This window comes from Rana temporaria, chromosome 5, assembly GCF_905171775.1.
Source record: "Rana temporaria chromosome 5, aRanTem1.1, whole genome shotgun sequence".
Lineage (NCBI taxonomy): Eukaryota > Metazoa > Chordata > Amphibia > Anura > Ranidae > Rana > Rana temporaria.
Window position 1 is genome coordinate 331,293,338 of NC_053493.1, and position 22,459 is coordinate 331,315,796.

The window sequence follows — 22,459 nt, forward strand, 5'->3', positions numbered from 1 at the left end:
AGGAAGACAAGGGGGTGTCAGATGTTCTCCCTGAACACCTCAGGAGGGACCAGGCCCGCCAGACCCGCCATCTGGGTGAGGTTGCCATGAGTATGGACCACATGGCCCAAAGCTCCGTGAAGGAAGCTGTGGAGGAGTTGGGCTGCAATTCCTCAGCTGTGGTCACCTACCTGGCTGATCTGCAGGCCACCACAGCAGGCCTGGGTGAGGAGTTCCTTTGCCCTGACAGAGGCTGTCAGGGACAACACGGCAGCCATCCAGGCGGGGGTGCGGCTGCAGGCGGACACCAATGCGGTCCTCACCCGCATCGCCCTGGTGTTGGAGGGCAGGCCGCCAGGCGTGGAGAGACCAGGGGATGCTCCTCCTCCTGATTTCCCCCCCATGAGTCTCCCATGAGGAGCCGGGGCCATGGCCGCCGCAGGCGTGGGGCACGGCAGCGCCGTTATTTTTTGGGGGATTTTTTTCTGTTCGACTCAGGTTATGAGTGTTTTATGTTTATTTTTGGAATATACTCAGGTTATGAGTTTTTATTTTTTTTGTAGCCAAAGCACACGGTTAGTAGTGCAGGCTACAGTGTGACTGGTATTTGAATGTGGGGGTGACATTCCTGCCGAAAAAGGGGTGTCACCCTTGGTCGTTGGGGAGAAGTGATCCCCAGGACCAGGGAGAAGTGATCCCCAGGACCAGGTCCGTGTGAATGGTGTATGAATGTACAGCAACATAATTGGAGCCTTGCCGTGGCGTTGCTGCTCCCAAGTCCTGAATGGTGGACTTGGGCTAATCCAATGTGATGAGGATGTGGGGTGTGTGTGCTAGGGACCACAGTGGTGTGCATGCGTGCATTCTCCTTGTGCCATGATGAATGTGTGTGTTTAACGTTCAAAGATGCCTACTGTGAGGCATCTCCTGACTGCTCTTCCCTCAGAAGACGGGGTAGCCTCGGTTAGGGGGGGATTGTCTGGTTCGGGGGTCAGGTCATCACGTATGTCAATCTCCAGGCCCTTTCTCATGGCGTAGTTGTGTAGCATGCAACATGCACCGATGATCTGGCACACAAAGTTTGGGGAATACAACAGGGCCCCCCCGTACTTATCCAGGCATCGGAAACGGGACTTCAGGAGGCCAAAGGTGCGTTCCACCACTGCACGGGTATGTGTGTGTGCATCATTGTATCTTTGCTCTCCTGGGGTTTCCGGATTCCGGAATGGAGTCATGAGATGGTGTCCAAGTGCATATGCAGAGTCACCTGGAAGGGAAAAGACAGGAGGATGTTAGTCATTCATGTGCCCCTTGTGATGTCTGCATCATGGGGGTGGACAGTCATGCCTGACACCCATGTCACTCACCAACCAGCCAGCTGTCCCCATACACATTCTGTTTGAATTCTGTTGGGATGTTGCTTTGACGGTATATGTAGCTGTCGTGGCTGGACCCTGGGTGTTTGGCACGGACGTGCCATATGAGTCATTGGGCATCGGCTATCACCTGTACGTTGATGGAATGCCAGTGCTTCCGATTGCGGTATATGTGCTCTGTGTCATGGGGGGGCGTAGTGCCACATGTGTGCAATCAATGGGCCCCACGGTGCGTGGGAATCCTGCAATCATGTAGAAATCCCGCATTGCCTTCACCCGCAGATGCTCCTGGGTGGGTCTGACAATGTGGTGTGCCATGCGTCTGAGGATTGCGGGGACAACCTGGTGCACACATCTGCTAATGGAGGATTGTGCCATCCCAGCCACAACTCCACTTGTACGCTGGAACGAGCCACTTGCAAGGAAATGGAGTGTTGCCAGTACCTTGACCAGTGGCTCCACTGCTTGTGAGCGGTGTGTCTGGCTGGTGATGTCATCTTTCAGGGTTGTGGCTAATTCCAGGATGGCAGTTGGGCTGAATCTGAAGATGCGATACACCTCAGAATCCCCCATGCCAAAGACGTTTATGTGCGGTCGGTATATCCTCTCCTGTGCCCTCCTCCGTGCCCTCCTCCTTCTTCGCGCATGTAAAGCCAGTAGTATAGCTATGACCATGGATGCCCCTGGCATGTTGGCATACAGATTGTTGTCCTGCAAGTGTGGATGCTCAGCTCGTCCCTAACCATGCTGCTGAGGCTGCTCTCCAGCTGACCTGCACACGTCTGGTGCAAAGTTACAGCTGCTTTTATGAGGGGTAACTTTAGACCGGACGTATGAGGACGCATCAGGCGCACATACTTTTCGTGGATCGCTGTATCTCCCTCATTTGCATATTTGAATAGCAAAACAATGGTGCGTCCAGCGTACATTTGCGCCCACGATGCGCCGGCGCAGAAAAATTAAGACGGTCGGAAAAACCTATTTTTCAGGCGTATCTTGTTTTGTGGATACGGCGCATAGTTACACTGGCGTATATATACACTTACGCCGCGCATCTCGAGATACGCCGGCGTAAGTGCTTTGTGGATCTGCCCCATAAAGTCCAAGTGCAAAGAACAAAAAGATGACTGCTCAGTCCATATCGTAATTGAAGAGAGAAATATATCCAGTGAAACAAAGAAGCAAGCAGCAACCACCGCCACCAATGAATAGATTGGCTGCACACCTCACAGAAGGACCTTATGGTCAGACAAAGCTTTAGATCTCAATAGATAGCTGCTAGGGTCTCTGCTTCAAAAGCTCCAACACGTCTGCATGAACACTCCAATATTGTGCCTCTTGATCAATAATCACTCAGAGAAAGAAAAATAATATCCATAGCGCAATATTGCCAGTAAAATATACCACATTTAAAAAAGGCCTGCTTACATTAAAGTTTGGTCACATCCGCAGTACAGGTTGGGATAAAAAAATACAGTGGCCTCCTCACCACACTTCCGTATACTGTAGACACAGGAAGTGACGTCACAAAGCACTGCATAGCTTAGTGTCATCTGCAAAGAGTGAAATGGTAGTTTTTTATCCCAGACCCAATATCATTTATAAAGATATTAAAAAGTAAGGGTCCCAACAGTGAACCTTGGGATACACCACTGATAACCTTAGACCTTCAGAGTAAGAATCATTAACCACGACTCTCTGAATTCTGTCTTTTAGCCAGTTTTCTATGCATTTACAAACTGATATTTCCAATTCTGTAGACTTTACCTTACACATTAGTCTTGTGTGGGGAACTGTATCAAATGCTTTTGCAAAATCCAAGTATACCACATTCACAGCCATCCCTCTGTCCAAGGCTTTACTTACCTCTTCATAAAAATAAATCTGATTTGTTTGACAACTTCTGTCTTTCATTAATCCATGCTGTCTGTTGCTTAAAATATTTTTTTCCAGCAAGAACTTGTCTATGTGGTCTTTTATTAAACTCTACAGTATCTTCCTGAATATAGAAGTTAAACTAACAGGTCTATAGTTACTTTGTAAAGACCTTGTTCCCTTTTTAAATATAGGCACCACATTGGCCCTACACCAATCCAGTGGTACTATTCCTGTCATTAACTGAGTCCCTAAACATTTGAAACAATGGCTTTGAAATGACAGAGCTCAATTCTTTTAGGATCCAGGTGCTTTATCAACCTTCATTCTTTCTAAATATTTATGGACAATATCACTTTTGAGCCATTGTGGATCATTTAAGGCTGTGTCAATACCATCCCAATTATGGACTTGAGGTCCCCCATGCTCCTTTGTATATACAGCACTAAGAATGTATTTAATAAATGTTGCTTCTCTTTGTCCCCAGTCACCCACTCTAAATTATTTTGTAAAGGGCCTACATGCTCAGACCTGACCTTTTCACTATTAATATATCTGAGAATTTTTGGGGGTTTGTCCTACTATCTTTTGCAATCTGTCGTTTGTTTTGAATTTTTGCATCGTTGATTTCTTTTTTACATATTCTGTTATATTCTTTGTAACATTTAAACGACAATAGTGTTCCTTCATTTTTATATTTTTTAAAGGCTCTTTTATTATTGTGTATAGCTTTTTTAATTTTGTCCGTGAGCCACATAGGTTTTATTTTTAGCCTTTTAAACTTATTGCCCATGGAAATATACTTTTCAGTGAGTACACAAATAGCCTTTTTGAAGAATTCCCATTTCTGTTCTGTGTTCATCGATGCCAATATTCCCTCCCGGTCTAAGTCCTGAAAAACAGCCCTTGTCCTTGGAAAATTTGCTCTATTAAAGTTAGGTGTTTTTATCTTTCCCGTATGTGTTTTTTGCTTACAGCTAACATCAAATGAAATCATGTTATGGTCACTGCTATCCAGATGTTCCTTTATATGTACAGATCCGACAGAGCATCATTCCTAGTTGGGGCCTCAATAAACTGGACTATAAAATTGTCTTGTAATAAGTTTATACATTTTTGCACTTTAACTTTTTTAGCAGTGCCATTACTCAATTTCTTGGTAGTTAAAATCCCCCATTATAATCACCTTCCCAGCCCTTGCAGCCCTTTCCATCTGTGCAAGGAGCTGAGTCTCCACCTCCTCATTAACATTGGGTGGTCTATAACAAACATCAATGATTAACTTTAAACTACGCACATTTATAGGCAGTTCCACCAATAATGCTTCAGCCTCATCACACTCTGCATCAATTAGGTCCTCCCTCATTCACACTCACTTTGAGATCACTTCTCACATAGAGACAGACCCCGCCACCTTTCCTTTTTACCCTGTCTCTCCAAAAAAGTGCATACCCAGGAATATTAATAGCCCAGTCATGTAAGGAATGAAGCCAAGTTTCAGCAACACCGATTACATCATAGCTCTCCTCGTGCACCAGAGCTTACAACTCACCTATTTTGCTTGGAAGACTTCTGGCATTGGTGAACAAACACTTTAATGCAATCCTGACGACAAATAATTCTTTCAGTCCTTCTGATTATACAATCCCCTATTACCACCAACTGTCTAGGCCTACCTGCAATCCCCTCACCACCCCTACTAGATGGTCTGTTCTCCTGGCTGTTAGGGGTAGCAGTGACATCCAGGGCTGCCACCTCTGTGTTTGCCACCTCCACATCTTCACTCAACTTGGCAAATTTGACTGACCTTCCTTTTCTGTGAGCCCCTTCCACTACCTCTAACTACATTAACCCATCTTCTCCTTCCAGGGTTGTAAATATTGGTGCTTATGTAAGCCGGGGCAGTTAGCTAGGCTGCCACTAGGTGAATCTGTCCCAGAATAGTGCTGGTAACAGAGAATATTGTAATCAGGTGGTAGATTTTTATTTAGTTAGAGCCCCCTGTAGTGGTGTCAAAGGTGAGTCAGTGCTCATATACTGTATAAGCAAAGTTGGGAGAAACCTTAATGCAGTCAGGGAATAGTAGCCAAAAACAACACTAGTATGCGGATGTAGTCAGCTAGACAGGGCTGGAGGACAGGGGTCGTTAGACCTGCACCCAGCAAAGCTGGCTGTGGTCATCCTGTCTCTTATGCTGAGAGAGGCTAGAGTGTGTTCCATTCTTCTTCTTCTTCTTCTTATTATTATTATTATTATTATTATTATTATTATTATTAACATTATTATTTGTATGACCTTTATCTATGTGCCAAGTGACCTATGTCCCCACCCCCCCCAGAAGAAAGGGAGTAGCTGCTCCAGGTGGGAACCCAAATGAAAATCCACTGCGGCAGATAACTCAGGTGCAGGCAATGCACTCGGCAAGACAGGAACAAAAGGTGTTTCTGGACAGCCGCACTCTGAACAAATGGTAGCCTTTATTAAAATAAGGACAGCACTACAAGTCACAGCAAAAATGAAAATAAAACTTAGTTGCCAGGTATTATTTTAATTTTTGCTGTGACTTGTAGTGCTGTCCTTATTTTAATAAAGGCTACCATTTGTTCAGTGTGCGGCTGTCCAGAAACACCTTTTGTTCCTCCCCACCCCCCCACCTTGATGTTCCTCCTCCCCCCTGTTCCTCCTCCCATGGGGTGGGACTTGGCCTTTGTCTAATGTCATAATCTGGTGTTTAAATTTGAGTTTTTTTCTACTCATGCAGTTGGCTCTAAAGAAGAGGGTTTGACCCTAGAAATGTATTGGTCATCTTTAGATGCTATGAGGTCTTCCCTATGGGGATTTGGAGGCGTTCTCATCAGCATCTCTAGATATGCTTGTGCTCGACATGCGTTTGTAAGTATTTACTGGTTATTTATTTCTTAATAAAATTGATTTCTGAAGTGTAAAGATTGGTGTTGCACAGACTCTGCCATGTTTAGGGGTATCACCAGTTTAACCTATAAACATGTGCTTTAATATATACCATGAATAACATATTAATTGTATATACAGTTGTGGTCATAAATTTACATGTCCTGGCAGAATTTATGATTTCTTGGCCATTTTTTAGAGAATATGAATGATAACACAAAAACGTTTCTTTCACTCATGTTTAGTGTTTGGCTGAAGACATTTATTATCAATCAACTGTGTTTACTCTTTTTAAATCATAATGACAACAGAAACTACCCAAATGACCCTGATCAAAAGTTTACATACCCCAGTTCTTAATACCGTGTATTTACCCCTTTAACATCAATGACAGCTTGAAGTCTTTTGTGGTATTTGTAGATGAGGCTCGTTATCTTCTCAGGTGGTAAAGCTGCCCATTCCTCTTGGCAAAAAGCCTCCAGTTCCTGTAAATACTTGGGCTGTCTTGCATGAACTGCACATTTGAGATCTCCCCAGAGTGGCTCAATGATATTGAGGTCAGGAGACCGAGATGGTCACTCCAGAACCTTCACTTTATTTTGCTGTAGCCAATGACAGGTCGACTTGGCCTTATGTTTTGGATCATTGTCATGTTGGAATGTCCATGTACGTCCCATGCACAGTTTCCTGGCTGATGTTCCTTCAGCATTTTTTGATAACATACTGCATTCATCTTGCTAACAATTTTAACCAAATTCCCTGTCTTTGTAGCTCACACATCTCCAAAACATCAGCGATCCACCTCCGTACCTGTCATCACAGGCCTTGTTGACTCATCTCCAAATGTAACGTTTATGGTTGTGGCCAAAATGCTACATTTTGGTCTCATCACTCCAAATGACTTTGTGCCAGAAGGTTTGAGGCTTGTCTCTGTGCTGTTTGGTGTATTGTAAGTGGAATACTTTGTGGCATTTGCGTAGTAATTAGTAAACAAAAAAAGAAAAAAAAAAAAAGAAAGAAAAAAACTCCGCGCTAAACCCACCATATAAAGAGCAAAGGTACTTAATAAAAAAGTATCATAGAAAAAATGAAAAATTATGTGATAAAGGGAAGGGGATGCTGCAGCCTATAAAAGTTTAAATACCTAAAACTCAAAAACACATACATTAAAAGAATAGGCGTGCAATTCCCAATTACAAGTACAAATGATGAGTGCTGATTGAAATAATGTGAGTAATAATGTGATAAACACATAAATAGTTAGTAAACCAAAGGAAGTCCCAAAAACAATGTGTGTACGCTCTCATAAAGCAAAGAAAAAAATCTCATATATATTAATCAAGTGAATAAAGTCCCATAGCATATATCCTTGTGAGATTAGATAGGTAGGTTCTGATGGCAGAATAATATCCAGAAATCAGTTCAATAATCACTGCACATTTCAGCACGGTATCTGGAAGCAATTTGATTCTTATTTCTCAGCCCAAAGGGAATGAAACTACTGACTCTTACCGCAAAAGTTGGACCCCGGTTTTAAGGAGGTCAAAACAGCATGTGCATCAGCCTGCCGGCCCCGGTATGAAATCACTCAACTCAGGGAGGGGTGCTTCAATCTTGGAAAGGAAGAGGAAACCTTCAGCTATCTCTTCAGGCTGGATCACGTAGACAAACGGGAATCAGATTCACTTGGGATGATACCAGATACTGGATACTGATTCAGTTCACTCAATGGAAAGAAAAAAGGGGACAAATCATCATCGTGCAGTATGTATGAGTGTGATGGCGTTAGAATTGCTCCAACCGACGCGTTTCCCCAGAACTGGCTTCAACTGGGAACGTAGGCTAATTTCCCACGCCAGCACATTACACTTAAATACTTCCTGGGCAGTCGGGACACCGGAAGTGAGATTTTTCAGTCCCTCCTCTGGGGTCACCAAAAACAGGCAAATTCAGATTACAAGAAATAGTACAAATAAATTATAAATAGACCTATGGTATCTTAAAAACAATATAATATGTATATGCGGTAAAGCATCTTGAATGAAAAAACGATTATATAAAAATATAAAAAAATATAAAAAATTGGTTATAAAAAAAAATCCTCCCCCGTCCATACGGGCAGGAAGAGGAATAATTCATAAAAGATGCTTTAAATTATCCCACAGCACACACATATTGGACAGGAAAAAAGGACCAACTATGCAGAAGTTGGAAATCATAGCTGTACCCAAAAATAATAATAATAAAAAAAATCAGGAATTATTTAAAGTTTGCACCTAAGCAAGGTTTGAACAAATTCCAGGTTTTTATTGATCGTCAAAAATACATGAGGAAATTGACCATCAAGAAGTATTTTCTCTCTGACCCAATAATAAGAAATTCTGTTCCCTCTGTTAACACTCAAGATAATTCTAAGATAATAAAAGGGACAGAATTAAGAAATGCATCCCTTTTTAACCCTGGAAAACCAGTACCCAGCGTAAGTGTTTTTAAAGATTTGGTCCTCCAAGACTTAAGGAATTCCCATTTTAGGAACGAAAATCAGAAGGACATACAAGAGGGGATAGAAACTGTATGTAAAAAAAAGGAACTAATAATCCACCCGGCGGATAAGGGAGGAGGTATAGTGCTCCTCAGGAAACAGGATTACTTGAAAGAGATGAACCGTTTGCTAGCGGATGGAGACACATACACTATTCTCAACAAAAATCCCACTCGAGGATATACCAAGCAATTGGATGCCCTAATACAAGATGGCTTCAGAAAAGGGATTGTTAACAAAAAATAAAAAATAAATGTAATTCCTTTGGCACCCAAAATGCCAATTATCTATTATCTCCCTAAAATTCACAAATGCCTGACACAACCGCCAGGCAGGCCTTTTGTTAGTGGCATTGAATCCCTAACATCCAGGATTGGGAAATATATAGTTTTTTCTTGCAACCAGTAGTCACGAAGACCCCAGCCTTCTTAAAGCGGGGGTTCACCCTTAGAGGGCACTTTTTCCCCTTAGATTCCTGCTCGTTTTCTCTAGGGGAATCGGCTATTTGTTTTAAAATATGTGCAGTACTTACCCGTTTACGAGATGCATCCTCTCCGTCGCTTCCGGGTATGGGCTGCGGGAATGGGCGTTCCTTCTTGATTGACAGTCTTCCGAGAGGCTTCCGACGGTCGCATCCATCGCGTCACGATTTTCCGAAAGAAGCCGAACGTCGGTGCGCAGGCGCAGTATAGAGCCGCACCGACGTTCGGCTTCTTTCGGCTACGAGTGACGCGATGGATGCGACCGTCGGAAGCCTCTCGGAAGACTGTCAATCAAGAAGGAACTCCCGCTCCCGAAGACCCATACCCGGAAGCGACGGAAGAAGATGCAACTCGAAAACGGGTAAGTACTGCTCATATTTTAATACAAATAGCCGATTCCCCTAGACCGAACGAGCAGGAATCTAAGGGGAGAAAAAAAAAATTTAATAAATGGGTGAACTCCCGCTTTAAGGGACTCCATGCAGTTGATTAACGAACTATCCAGTCTTAATGTTGAAGAAGATGTCCTATTAGTAACGGCGGATGTCACCTTGCTCTATACTAATATTCCTCATGAGTTAGGCTTCCAAGCGGCAAGATATTTTTTAAATAGGGAAGAATCAATGAACAAGCCACTAATGGAATTTGTTTTGAGATTGCTAAGATTCGCTATGGAGCACAATTATTTTCTTCATGATGGAAAGTTTTATCCTCAAAGGACTGGGGTGGTAATGGGGGCTAAATTTGCCCCCAGCCTCGCCAACCTCTTTATGGCATTGTGGGAGAATGATTATATTTTTTCCTGGAGATGTCCCTCTCTACTATACTGGCGAAGGTATATTGATGACGCTTTCTTTCTCTGGAATGGTGACACCGATTTCCTTAATACCTTTATGGAAATGGTTAATGATAACCGATGGGGGATCAGGTTTACCCATGAAGCAAGTATTGCCTCTGTCAACTTCCTGGATTTGGTAATCACAAAGGAAGAGGGAAAGTTAATCACAAAAACTTTCTTTAAAACCACAGACAGGAATGGGTACATACCTGTTGGAAGCTGTCATCATCCTAGGTGGCTAGAAGCAATTCCTAAATGGCAGTTCCAAAGGATAAGAAGGAATTGCTCTAAAATAGAAGATTTTAATGAACAAGCAAATATACTCAAGAATATCTTCCTAGACAAAGGATACAATTCGGACACACTGAAGAACGACCTTATTAACCACTTCGTTACCGGGCCTATTTTGGCACTTCTCTCCTTCATGTAAAAATCACAATTTTTTTGCTAGAAAATTAATCAGAACCCCCAAACATTATATATTTTTTTTTAACAGACACCCTAGGGAATAAAATGGCGGTCATTGCAACTGAATGCCTGTAGCTGCAGGCATCATTCAGATATCACCGCACAAAGTCCAGGACGTCATTTGACGTCCTACAGGTCTCAAGTGGTTAAGATTACCAATATTGAAAGGGAAACACTTTTAAAACCTAAAGCCAAAAACATACATAATAACAGTAGCTTTGAGTGGGCATTTGTCACTACTTTCTCATCTTATCACCGGTGGGTAAATAAAATCATGAAAAAACATTGGAAAATCCTAAAGGGAGACGAAATATTGGGGGTACATCTACCCACTAAGCCCAATGTTATTTATAGGAGAACGGCTACTTTGAAAGATAGATTGGCACCCAGTGCCATTGACATACCCCCTAAGGTTAGTATGTTTGGCAATTAAAAAAAAAAATCCTTGCAAAAAATGCAAAGTTTGTAGTAGTTCTAAAACTATGAGAACATCTGTTTTTAGTTCACATGTGACATCTAGGTCCTATAAAATCAAGGAGTTCCATTACTGGAACCAAGGGAGTAATATACCTTCTCATTAGCCCATGTGGGCTACAATATGTTGTTAGAACGAAGAGAGCATTAAACATCAGAATAGGGGAACATTTAGCGAATATTAGAAAAGGTTTCCCTGAACACAGCGTTTCAAAACATTTTCTTTTACACCATGACAAAGACCCCTCTGTATTAAAAGTTATAGCCATTGAGAAATACACCCCACATTGGAGAGTAGATAACATGGTTAGACATATATCCCAACGTGAAACTCGTTGGATATATGACCTCCAGTGTTACCGACCCTTTGGCTTAAATGTGGAATGGGATGTTAATTGCTACATTGACAATAGCTAAACATCCTTTTTTCCTTCCTTCTGACATAATTCCTGATTTTTATTATTATTATTTTTTTTGGGTATAGCTATGATTTCCAACTTCTGCATAGTTGGTCCTTTTTTCCTGTCCAATATTTGTGTGCTGCGGGATAATTTAAAGCATCTTTTATTAATTATTCCTCTTCCTGCCCGTATGAACGGGGGAGTTTTTTTATTATATTTTTTTATATTTTTATATAATTGTTTTTTCATTCAAGATGCTTTACTGCATATACATATTATATTGTTTTTAAGATAACAGAGGTCTATTTATAATTTATTTGTACTATTTCTTGTAATCTGAATTTGCCTGTTTTTGGTGACCCCGGAGGAGGGACTGAAAAATCTCACTTCCGGTGTCCCGACTGCCCAGGAAGTATTTAAGTGTGATGTGCTGGCGTGGGAAATTAGCCTCAGTTCCCAGCTGAAGCCAGTTTTGGGGAAACGCGTTGGGTGGAGCAATTCTAACGCCATCACACTCATACATACAGCCCATTTGGTTTGATCCTTGGCTGTTCTCTATATATATGAAATGTTTTATATATACATTTATTATTTTTGTGTTTTTTTGTTCCTTTTTTTCTCCTCTTCAGAAATATTGTTGCTGTGGATTGTTTGACCTGCTGTGATATATATATTTTTACATTTTTTATCTGCTGTGACCTTTTTTATGAATTTTAATAAATGACCTTTTTTGGACATACTGCACGATGAGGATGTGTCCCCTTTTTTCTTTCCATTGAGTGAACTGAATCAGTATCCAGTATCTGGTATCATCCCAAGTGAATCTGATTACCGTTTGTCTACGTGATCCAGCCTGAAGAGATAGCTGAAGGTTTCCTCTTCCTTTCCAAGATTGAAGCACCCCTCCCTGAATTGAGTGATTTCATACCGGGGCCGGCAGGCTGATGCACACGCTGTTTTGACCTACTTAAAACCGGGGTCCAACTTTTGCGGTAAGAGTCAGTATTTTCATTCCCTTTGGGCTGAGAAATAATAATCAAATTGCTTCCAGATACCGTGCTGAAATGTGCAGTGATTATTGAACTGATTTCTGGATATTATTCTGCCATCAGAACCTACCTATCTAATCTCACACGGATATATGCTATGGGACTTTTTTCACTTGATTAATATATATGAGATTTTTCTTTGCTTTATGAGAGCGTACACACATTGTTTTTGGGACTTCCTTTGGTTTACTAACTATTTATGTGTTTATCACACGCTCACATTATTTCAATCAGCACTCATCATTTGTACTTGTAATTGGGAATTGCGCGCCTATTCTTTGTATGTATTTGCGTAGTAATGGCTTTCTTCTGGCAACTTGACAATGCAGCCCATCTTTCTTCAAGTGCCTCCCTTATTGTTCATCTTGAAAAAGCCACAAAACATGTTTTCAGAGAGTCCTGTATTTCACCAATGGTGATGTGCCTGATACAATCACTATTTTCCAAATAAGGTGCTTCTTACGTGCATATATAAAACCAAATCGCTGTGCTTTCACCTCCTTGTGACACCTCTATGCTCTCAGAACTCTCACCTTAAAAGTCAATCCTGTAAGCCTTGTGGTTGTAATATTTGGGATGATGTTACATCATGGAGCTGCACTTGTTGTAATTTTTTATTGATAATTTTTAATTTTCATTATTATTGGCGCCATTTTTCACATTTCTCTATATTCACTAGCTCTGGTGACCCTGGTGACAACCAGGGATTCCATTACTTCAGGAGCTTTTTCTCTTGTTTACTATTTTGGCTATGGGACAAGAAGTAAAGGGAAATCACACCATCACTGATGGCAATAAAAATTGACAGGGGGCTCTATTCGAAATGAAAAAAAAAAAAGATTGCCTCTAATTGTACTTTAATTCTGCCTGACAATTATACTTTTTCTGCAAATTGCAAAATCTCATTAATGCATTTCTGTTAATTTTCTTGGGAGCCATTTTAACATTCTTCCAATCATTTAAAAAAAAATTGGGATATAGAAGTGAAAACTGTTAAATAACTTCTTATAAAAACAACTCCCTCTATATGATTTTATGCCACCAGAATGTATTGCTTAAACACAGTACAATAAGATGAAACTGAAGAGCTTTTTGTATTGTAAATTCCATCCCAAAACCTCATCTTACAGAAGACTGCAGGAGATCTGTGAGGTATAAACCTGGAAGAGGCGTGGTTAGCAATAGACCCTGTGTTTTCATTCCCAAAAGGAAAAGTTCCAAACCTCACTGACTCACTGCGTTCAAAATTATGTAATCTTGAGCTGCTTTAGTCTTCTTACTGGTAGAAGCAATATTTGGATTTGGGCCAAACCATCAACTTTTAGGAAACAACTCCAAATGAACTGGTGGGTATAGGTGCAGACCTAGAACTTGTACTGAATTGACGCTAGTTTGGAGGGGATGAGGGTTGATTGTGACAAAGGTTAAAAGAATGAACTGTTTTGTTTAATTCTTGCTTTTATTAACATTAAGTATAATTCAATCTTACTTTTATAATATACTGTATATACAATATCTCACAAATGTGAGTACACCCCTTACATTTTTGTAAATATTTTATTATATCTTTTCATGTGACAACTCTGAAGAAATTACACTTTGCTACAATGTAAAGTAGTGAGTGTACAGCTTGTATAACCATGTACATTTGCTGTCCCCTCTAAATAACTCAACACACAGCCATTAATGTCTAAATCACTGGCGGATGTTAGCGATCTTGCGCTCCTCCACCTTCCATTTGAGGATGCCCCACAGATGCTCAATAGGGTATAGGTCTGGAGACATGCTTGGCCAGTCCCTCACGTTTACCTCCAGCTTCTATAGCAAGGCAGTGGTGGAATACTGCCCTGCGGCTCAGTCTCCAAAGAGAGGGGATCATGCTCTTCTTCAGTATGTCACAGTACATGTTGGCATTCATGGTTCTCTCAATGAACTGTAGCTCCCCAGTGCCTGAAGCACACATGCGGCCCCAGACCATGACACTCCCACCACCATGCTTGACTCTAGGCAAGACACACTTGTCTTTGTACTCCTCACCTGGTTGCCGCCACACATGCTTGATGCCATCTGAACCAAGTAAGTTTATCTAGGTCTCATCAGACCACAGGTTCCAGTAATCCATGTAATTAGTCAGCTTGTTATCAGCAAACTGTTTGCGGGCTTTCTTGTGCATCATCTTTAGAAGAGGCTTCCTTATGGGACGACAGTCATGCAGACCAATTTGATGCAGTGTGCGGCGTATGGTCTGAGCACTGACAGGCTGACCCCACACGCCTTCAACCTCTGCAGCAATGCTGGCAGCACTCCTACTCGTCTGAAAGATTGACACTAGGATGACTCCTGGGTGAACTATGAAACTGTGAGCAGCTTAACCCTTTTTTGTATCTTTGGTGTGAAAAACTTGAAATAACATGTAGGAATTGGATTGTATTAGGCCTCGTACACACGATAAGTTAAACAGAGGACAACGGTCTGATGGACCGTTTTCATCGGTCAAAATCGATCGTGTGTGGGCCCCATAGGTTATTTAACCATCGGTTAAAAAAAAGCCAACTTGCTTTAAATTTAACCGATGGATTCCTAATTGATAGGTCAAAACCGATCGTTAGTAGTCACAACCATCGGTTAAAAATCCACGCATGCTCAGAATTAAGTCAACGCATGCTTGGAAGCATTGAACTTCGTTTTTTTCAGCACTTTGTTGTGTTTTACGTCACTGCGTTCTGACACAATCGTTTTTTTAACCGATGGTGTGTAGGCGCGACAGACCATCAGTCAGCTTCATCGTTTAACCGATGAAAACGGTCCATCAGACAGTTCTCATTGGATGCACTGATCGTGTGTACACGGCTTTAGTGAGCAATTAACCGTGTAATTGATTCCATATGTGATGTGGCTTGTAAAGTGTTATCCATGTTTGAATAACTTTGCATACTTTTTTGGTATGTAACATTTATGAAGACATTTGAAAAATAATGTAACGATTTTAAGATTTTATGTTTCACCTAGTGTGTGTTTACAACTGTAAAGGGGTATGGCTGTAGGAGTGACGTCATCGATTGTGTCTCCCTATAAAGGGGATGACACGATCGATGCAGCCGCCACAGTGAAGCACGGGGAAGCCATGTTTACACGCGGCTCTCCCCGTTCTTCAGTTCCAGGGACCGATCGCTGGACCCCAGCGGCGATCGGGTCCACGGGTCTCGCGGTCCCGGAGCTTCGGACCGCGTCGCGGGTGTGTGCCTGCGACCCACGGCTGGGTAGATGTAAAGGACGTACCGGTACGTCCATCTGCCCAGCCGTTCCATTCTGTGGACGTATATCTACAGGCGGCGGTCGTTAAGTGGTTAAGCAAGGGAGTAAATATTAGTTTCAAATACAAAGTATGTACATCACACTACAAATATCAAACAGAAAAACATAATAAAGCAAGTATATTGTAAGCTGGGAGATGGTCTCTTATAATTACCTCAAATAATGACTTCCTGGGCCCAGGTCATCTCATCTCCTTTTTCTCTATTGAATTGAGGCTCTCCTTTTATGGGCCCCTCTCCTATTGACTTAAACAGGGTCACTAGGATTGGCTACTGTCATCTCTCTCCTCACTCTGGGCGGTTCTCTGCCAAATATGGGCAATATCTTCCTTTATGAGTTTAGTGATAATTAGATTTGAAGATAAATTAATTAAACCGAAGGTCGTTAACTTCCCTTGAATGGGGCACTTAGCTATACATGGAAGAATACAGCCAATGAAGGCGGCTCCGCCTAGACTACAGGTTTGATGTGATCGCTTCCTGGCTTGTTAGTATATCAAGTAGGTATAGGAGACCGACCGACTCCATGGCACCTTGTCACCCAGCATTCATGTGTTATCAAAATGGGACTGTTTTAATAGATTTTCTCAGACCCAGCCTGTCAGCCCAGTTAACCCTTACAGAAACCATCTCCTACACACTACACATTTCTTATCCTAAATTATATATGTATATATACACATCTATGTACAATTATTCCCAGTTGCTAATGGCGATTACTCATAAAACTTCTCATAAGGCAACAATACAATGGATGCAGAAGAGATGGAAGGGATAAGGGAGCACAGAGACAAACCCCACTCCGCCGGGCCGCGCAGCACTGACAGCACCCTCCCTGCCGGACAGCGTGGCACTGACACCCCTCCAGGCGGTCCGGCATTTACCCACTCGTGTGGTGGGGCTGTGGTGTCCCCTCCTCCTATTTTGGAGTGCAGGTAGCAGAGGCTCCTGTGTCTGCTCCTTGAGTTTTCTCCGCCGTGTGTCTCCACTTCCGTCAAAGCGCTAGGCATCCTATAGGACCGCCTGACGATTTGGCCAATTGAGAAACAGGTTTTACGACCTGCCTCTTGATTGGCGGGAAAGAACTTCAGTGTGAAAATAATGAAAATGTATTTGCTATCATCACACAACAGGGTGGGATCGGAGCTCAATGCTCTGCGCTCTGAAGCCACCCTTTTTTTAAGCCTATTAGAGCCTCTGACTCTAATCATTTGCTTAAAAAAAACACCCACCCTGAATTGGAATCCATGGTCCGGTGCTCTGATGTGTAGATCAGGGGGCCGAATGCATGGATAGGGGAGACGGTGCCCGTGCGCCCTCTATGGACGGGCGCCACTGCTAGACAATCTCATACTCTTCAATTCGTTTCTGTTTTACCTCAGCCGAGTAAGTAGGAATTGAGATAGGAATATATATTCATCTTTAAAAAAACAAGATAAAACATCCTTTGCAAGTTGTCAAGTTTAAATAAACTACATTGTATTCTACTTCTGAGTTTTTTTGGTAAGTTGACACTGCCTGTGGATCTTGCCAAATCACGTTGTCATTATGGTTGCCACCTCATCCCTTTAAACCTGAACACATATGAATTAAATAAGTTCTGAGGCTAAATAAATGCAGATAAGGCACCAAGTGAGTTTAATTACAACCTTAATCAGCCAGAGAACCTGTGTAATTAATATGTGTTTGGTTTTAAAGCGATGAGGGGGTAACCCTAGTTGTCATACAGGCACAGATTGAGTCTCAGGAGATATATGTTTTGCATAAAGCAGCATTGAGACAAAACATGGTTTGTTGTATGGCATGGTCTCAATATAGTCATATCCTTCACTCCTTCATGGCCAAGATAATGCCACTCATACTCTCTCCTCACTATGGCAGCTGATGTCTAGCAGCTCTCAATAAGTAAAGTGAGTTATTGTTAGGTGCCAACCTCTTGGTGACATGGATTTGGTCTACACAGGCTACAGGGCTGGCAAAAAGATAAAATGATTGTTCGAGACTTTTAATTATTCCACCAGGTGAGAATCAACGAGCCCCAGAATGTAAATCATTTGTGTTTCTATTTAAAGGGGCTATCGGGTTAAATTATGTGCTGCAAAGGAGTGGCAAAGGGTTATGCAGTATCCTTCCCATGCTTCCCTGAATCCCTATTAACATTCATACTATCATAAAAGCGCTAAGAAGGTTAGGTTGCGGGAGAGTTAAGTGTCTTCTATAATCATTTTATGAATTGCAGATAAAAAGTTGATCCTGTGTTACAACTCTGTCACAACCTAATCCCCCAGTGTTAGGTAATTTTGTTACCATTACAAAATGTGATGAGAATTATTTATATTCATGTCATTCTTTTCTTTTAAATGATAAAGAATTAGAAGAAAGTAAGTTTTATTTCCCAAGCAAGCCATCGCTGATATAGCAATTCTAATAAAGTTTGAATATTGGCATTTGATAAAAAATGACAGCTCTGTAATAAGGACTTCAGTGTAAGTCCATTGCTTAAATCAAGAGAATTGTCTCAATTGCATAAATTATCATAATTCCTGTTGCAAGGTATTACTTTTGGTATAGCTGTTAATGTGGGTTATCTCTGCCAAATTGGATGAGTGTTGTCTAGAAAGAGATGCATTTGTAATTATAGAGTTCCCTGTGGAAGTTAAATGATATGTTAGTATGAAAACAAGCCTATGACCATAGAGCATGACCTCTAGAAATAACAGGTTTATTAATGTTAATCATTAACTGTATTTGAAGCTGAAAGACAAGCAACAAATTATGAAATGTCGGACCTCTTGATCAGGATTGGTTGTTCTATTTCTGTATAGATTAATTGTATTCTGACTTGGCATCTTTAATTGACTGAAATATGGCATAAGATGTCATAAATAGTTGGAAAGGAAACAGGGGTAAATGGAAAAGGAAAGAAAATAAATATTCAGGGCCAGATCCACAGACATTTACACTTGCGCCGCGTATCAGAGATACGCTACGCCACCGTACCTTACCTGGCGTACTTTCAAATCCTCAAAGATTTTGCACCGTAAGTTACGGCGGCGTAGTGTATTTCTGGCGGCAGAATTCAAATCGGCGGGTAGGGGGCGTGATTCATTTAAATGAAGCGCGTCCCCACGCCGATTGAACTGCGCTTGCTCTGTTTCGAAATTTCCCGCCGTGCTTTGCGCGAAATGACATCGCAACAACGTCATTTTTTGAACTTAGACGTGACTTACGTCCATCCCTATTCACGGACGACTTACGAAAAAATAAATAAATTCAAATTTCGACGTGGTAACGACGGCCATACTTTAACATGGCAAGTCTATCTATACGCCGCAAAATAGCAGCTTTAACTATACGCCAGAAAAAGCCGACTAGAGACGACGTAAGAGAATGCGACGGCCGCGCGTACGTTCGTGGTTTGTCTGAAAAAGCTAATTTGCATACCAGATGCGGAAAACGACGCAAACTCCACCCAGCAGGCGCCGAAGTATTGCACCTACGATCCGAAGGCGTACGAAGCTTCGTACGACTGTCGGATCGAACCCAGAAGCCGTCGTATCTTGGTTTGAGGATTCAAACTAAAGATACGACACGGGTAATTTGAAAGTAAGCCGGCGTATCAGTAGATACGCCGGCGTACTCCCTATGTGGATCTGGCCCTCAATGTCTATACTTCTATTTACACTTCAATGTTTATACTTCTACTATCTTTATTTTTATTGTAGTCCTCCAATCTCCTGTTATGAATGCTGTATTTTTTTTTAAATAAATGACACTTGCATTGCCACTGTTCGAGTCATGCTGGGCAATAAAGCCTTTTATTACATATAAGACAGTAATTAGGGACGTTGAATTATTTCTTTACATTTCTGCTTTCCATAGCTTTGGAATGTTTCATAGCTAAACAAGTTGTATAAACTTGAAGTGTATCTCTGCCCAGTTTAATTTTGGATAGAGCAGGGAATAGTTTGAACCTCTGTCAATGTTTGTTCTAGTGCTCAGGTAACAATGTTGTCACCTGGACAGGAAGTATAAGGATACCAGCGACAGGTACTACCTGCAACAGGGACTTTTCCATTCTCCTCCCTTTCCTTTGTGACATGGTATGTCATATTTTAGTCAACTTAAGTTGTCAAGTTAGAACACAAACTTTTTATTGCCGCGAGATCGCCGTTATCGGTGGCGGGAGAGGGCCCCCCCCCCCTCCCGCCGCTTTTCCGCGCCCTTCGCCGCTTACCGGAGCCGTCGGTAGCGGCGGAGGAGATCCGATGCTGCCGCCTGGAGAGTGAGGACTTGAGTGAGGGCAAGATGGCCCCCACCCGTCCTCATAGCTCTGCTGGGCGGAAGTGACGTCAAAACGTCAGTCCCGCCCAGCCTCTTAAAGAGACAATTTTTTTTCTGTCATTTTTTTAAATGACAAATTTTTTCCTTTTTTTTTTTTTTTGCATTTAAGCCTAAATATGAGATCTGAGGTCTTTTTGACCCCAGATCTCATATTTAAGAGGACCTGTCATGCTTTTTTCTATTACAAGGGATGTTTACATTCCTTGTAATAGGAATAAAAGTGATAATTTTTATTTTTTTATATTTTAGTGTAAAAAATAATAAAATCAATAAAATTAAATAAGAAAACAAAAAAAAAATTTTTTAAAGCGCCCCGTCCTGACGAGCTCGCGCGCAGAAGCGAACGCATACGCGAGTAGCGCCCGCATATGAAAACGGTGTTCAAATCACACAAGTGAGGTATCGCCGCGATCGTTAGAGCGAGAGCAATAATTATAGCCCTAGAGCTACTCTGTAGCTCAAAAAATGCAACTTATAGAATTTTTTAAACGTCGCCTATCTAGATTTTTAAGGGTAAAAGTTTGACGCCATGCCACGAGCGGGCGCAATTTTAAAGCGTGACATGTTGGGTATCATTTTACTCGGCGTAACATTATCTTTCACAGTATATAAAAAAATTGGGCCAAATTTATTGTTGTCTTATTTTTTAATTCAAAAAAGTGAATTTTTTCCAAAAAAAGTGCGCTTGTAAGACTGCTGCGCAAATACGGTGTGACAAAAAGTATTGCGATGACCGCCATTTTATTCTCTATTTAAAAAAAAATATATAATGTTTGGGGGTTTTAAGTAATTTTCTAGCAGAAAAAACTGTTTTAGTCTTGCAAACACCAAATCTGAAAAACACCTGAGGTCTTTAAGTGGTTAACACCGTAATGCGAGGCTTTCTTCCTGGTGTGGAGAAAGCCTCTTGAGGGAGGAGGGGGTGAGCAGGCAAATCAGGACACTCTCTACTTTGCAGATAGAGAAAGGAGCTGTGTGTTAGTGGGCGTCCTGACACTCTTGCTCGCCCCCTCAAGAGGCTTTCTCCACACCAGGAAGAAAGCCTCGCATTACGGTGGTGAGTTACAGACAGAAGAACAGGAAGTGAGCATTTCTCAGAAGAAATAAGGACATTTAAAAGCAAAATTGAAGGCTGAGGTAAGTGAAGGAGGACTGCACTAAGGTAAAGGAAGCTATTTCGGGAATTTTTTTTTTCCTTTACAACCCCTTTAAGAAGAAATCTCAAATACATTCATACGGACTGGACAGTATATTTTGGGCAGGTTATTTTTTTATAAATCATTGTTTTAATTAGTTTTAGTGTCTGTGTTACTGTCAATGTCAGTGTGTTTTAGGTAGGATAAAAAAAAAAGCAAAATGTGCAATATTGTTTTTGGGCTGTACTACGGGTACATACACTAACATACTAACAACTAACTTACACATACGTGGTATCACTGCAATTGTGCGGAGCAGGAGAAATAATTTTGGGTTGTTCTTTGGTGGTAGGTTATGGTAGTAACAAGAAATATGCAGCTAAATAAAATAAAAAAAAAAGGAGACATCCATTGCCATTTACCACCAAATGAAAGTCCAATTTGTCCTGAAAAAAAACAAAGTATAATCCACCTGGATGCACAAAGTAGTTGTGTTTATATGTACAGTTTTCAAAATTGCAAAATTGTTCTTAGGCATTATGATATGTTTTACCCTTGAAAGGGTTAGGTACCTGTATCTGCCTTTTGGCAGAAATAAGTGTTTGATACATTTCTGATCCTGTTGCAGAGGTTATGCAAGTTTATACTGATATTTAATCTTGCCTGTAAATCTCTTTAGGTCCCCCAGCATGTACTGCATATACACGGATACCTTAATCTATTGAGTAAGTAAACTTTTTGGAAGGCTGCACTAAAGCACTCGCAGTGTGTCCTGATGACCATGTTAATTAAAACTCTGATGCACATACAGCTGATATTTCTTACCCTAATGAAGAACATTAATTCTAGAACATGTGTGGCTGTAGTCATATTGCTACAAATTAACTTCTATTTCCTTTATCTGTTTCCAAGAAAGTCTCCCCCTGTTCGCTTGGAAAAAAATAAAAAATAAGAAAAAAAATGTGATAGTGCAGCTCTAAGCAGCATAAATTACAGGCATCAATCAGATGGAGCTTAAATTAAAGCACACGTTTGGCAAACAAATATGAATATGTTAATCTCATCTGTGGATCAAAATGATTTAGTGCCAGTGTTCACCCCCTACTGATCAACATGAAGGTCAGAGTAATCTGATTGATTCTTGTTGAGAAATGGAGTATTGCCTTTCAAAAGAAGTCCTCTTATCCATTCGATAACATTCATTCAAACTGGCAATTTCAACATAGCGTGAACTGATTTATTTTACCATGAAAATGCAGTGCCCCCTTTTA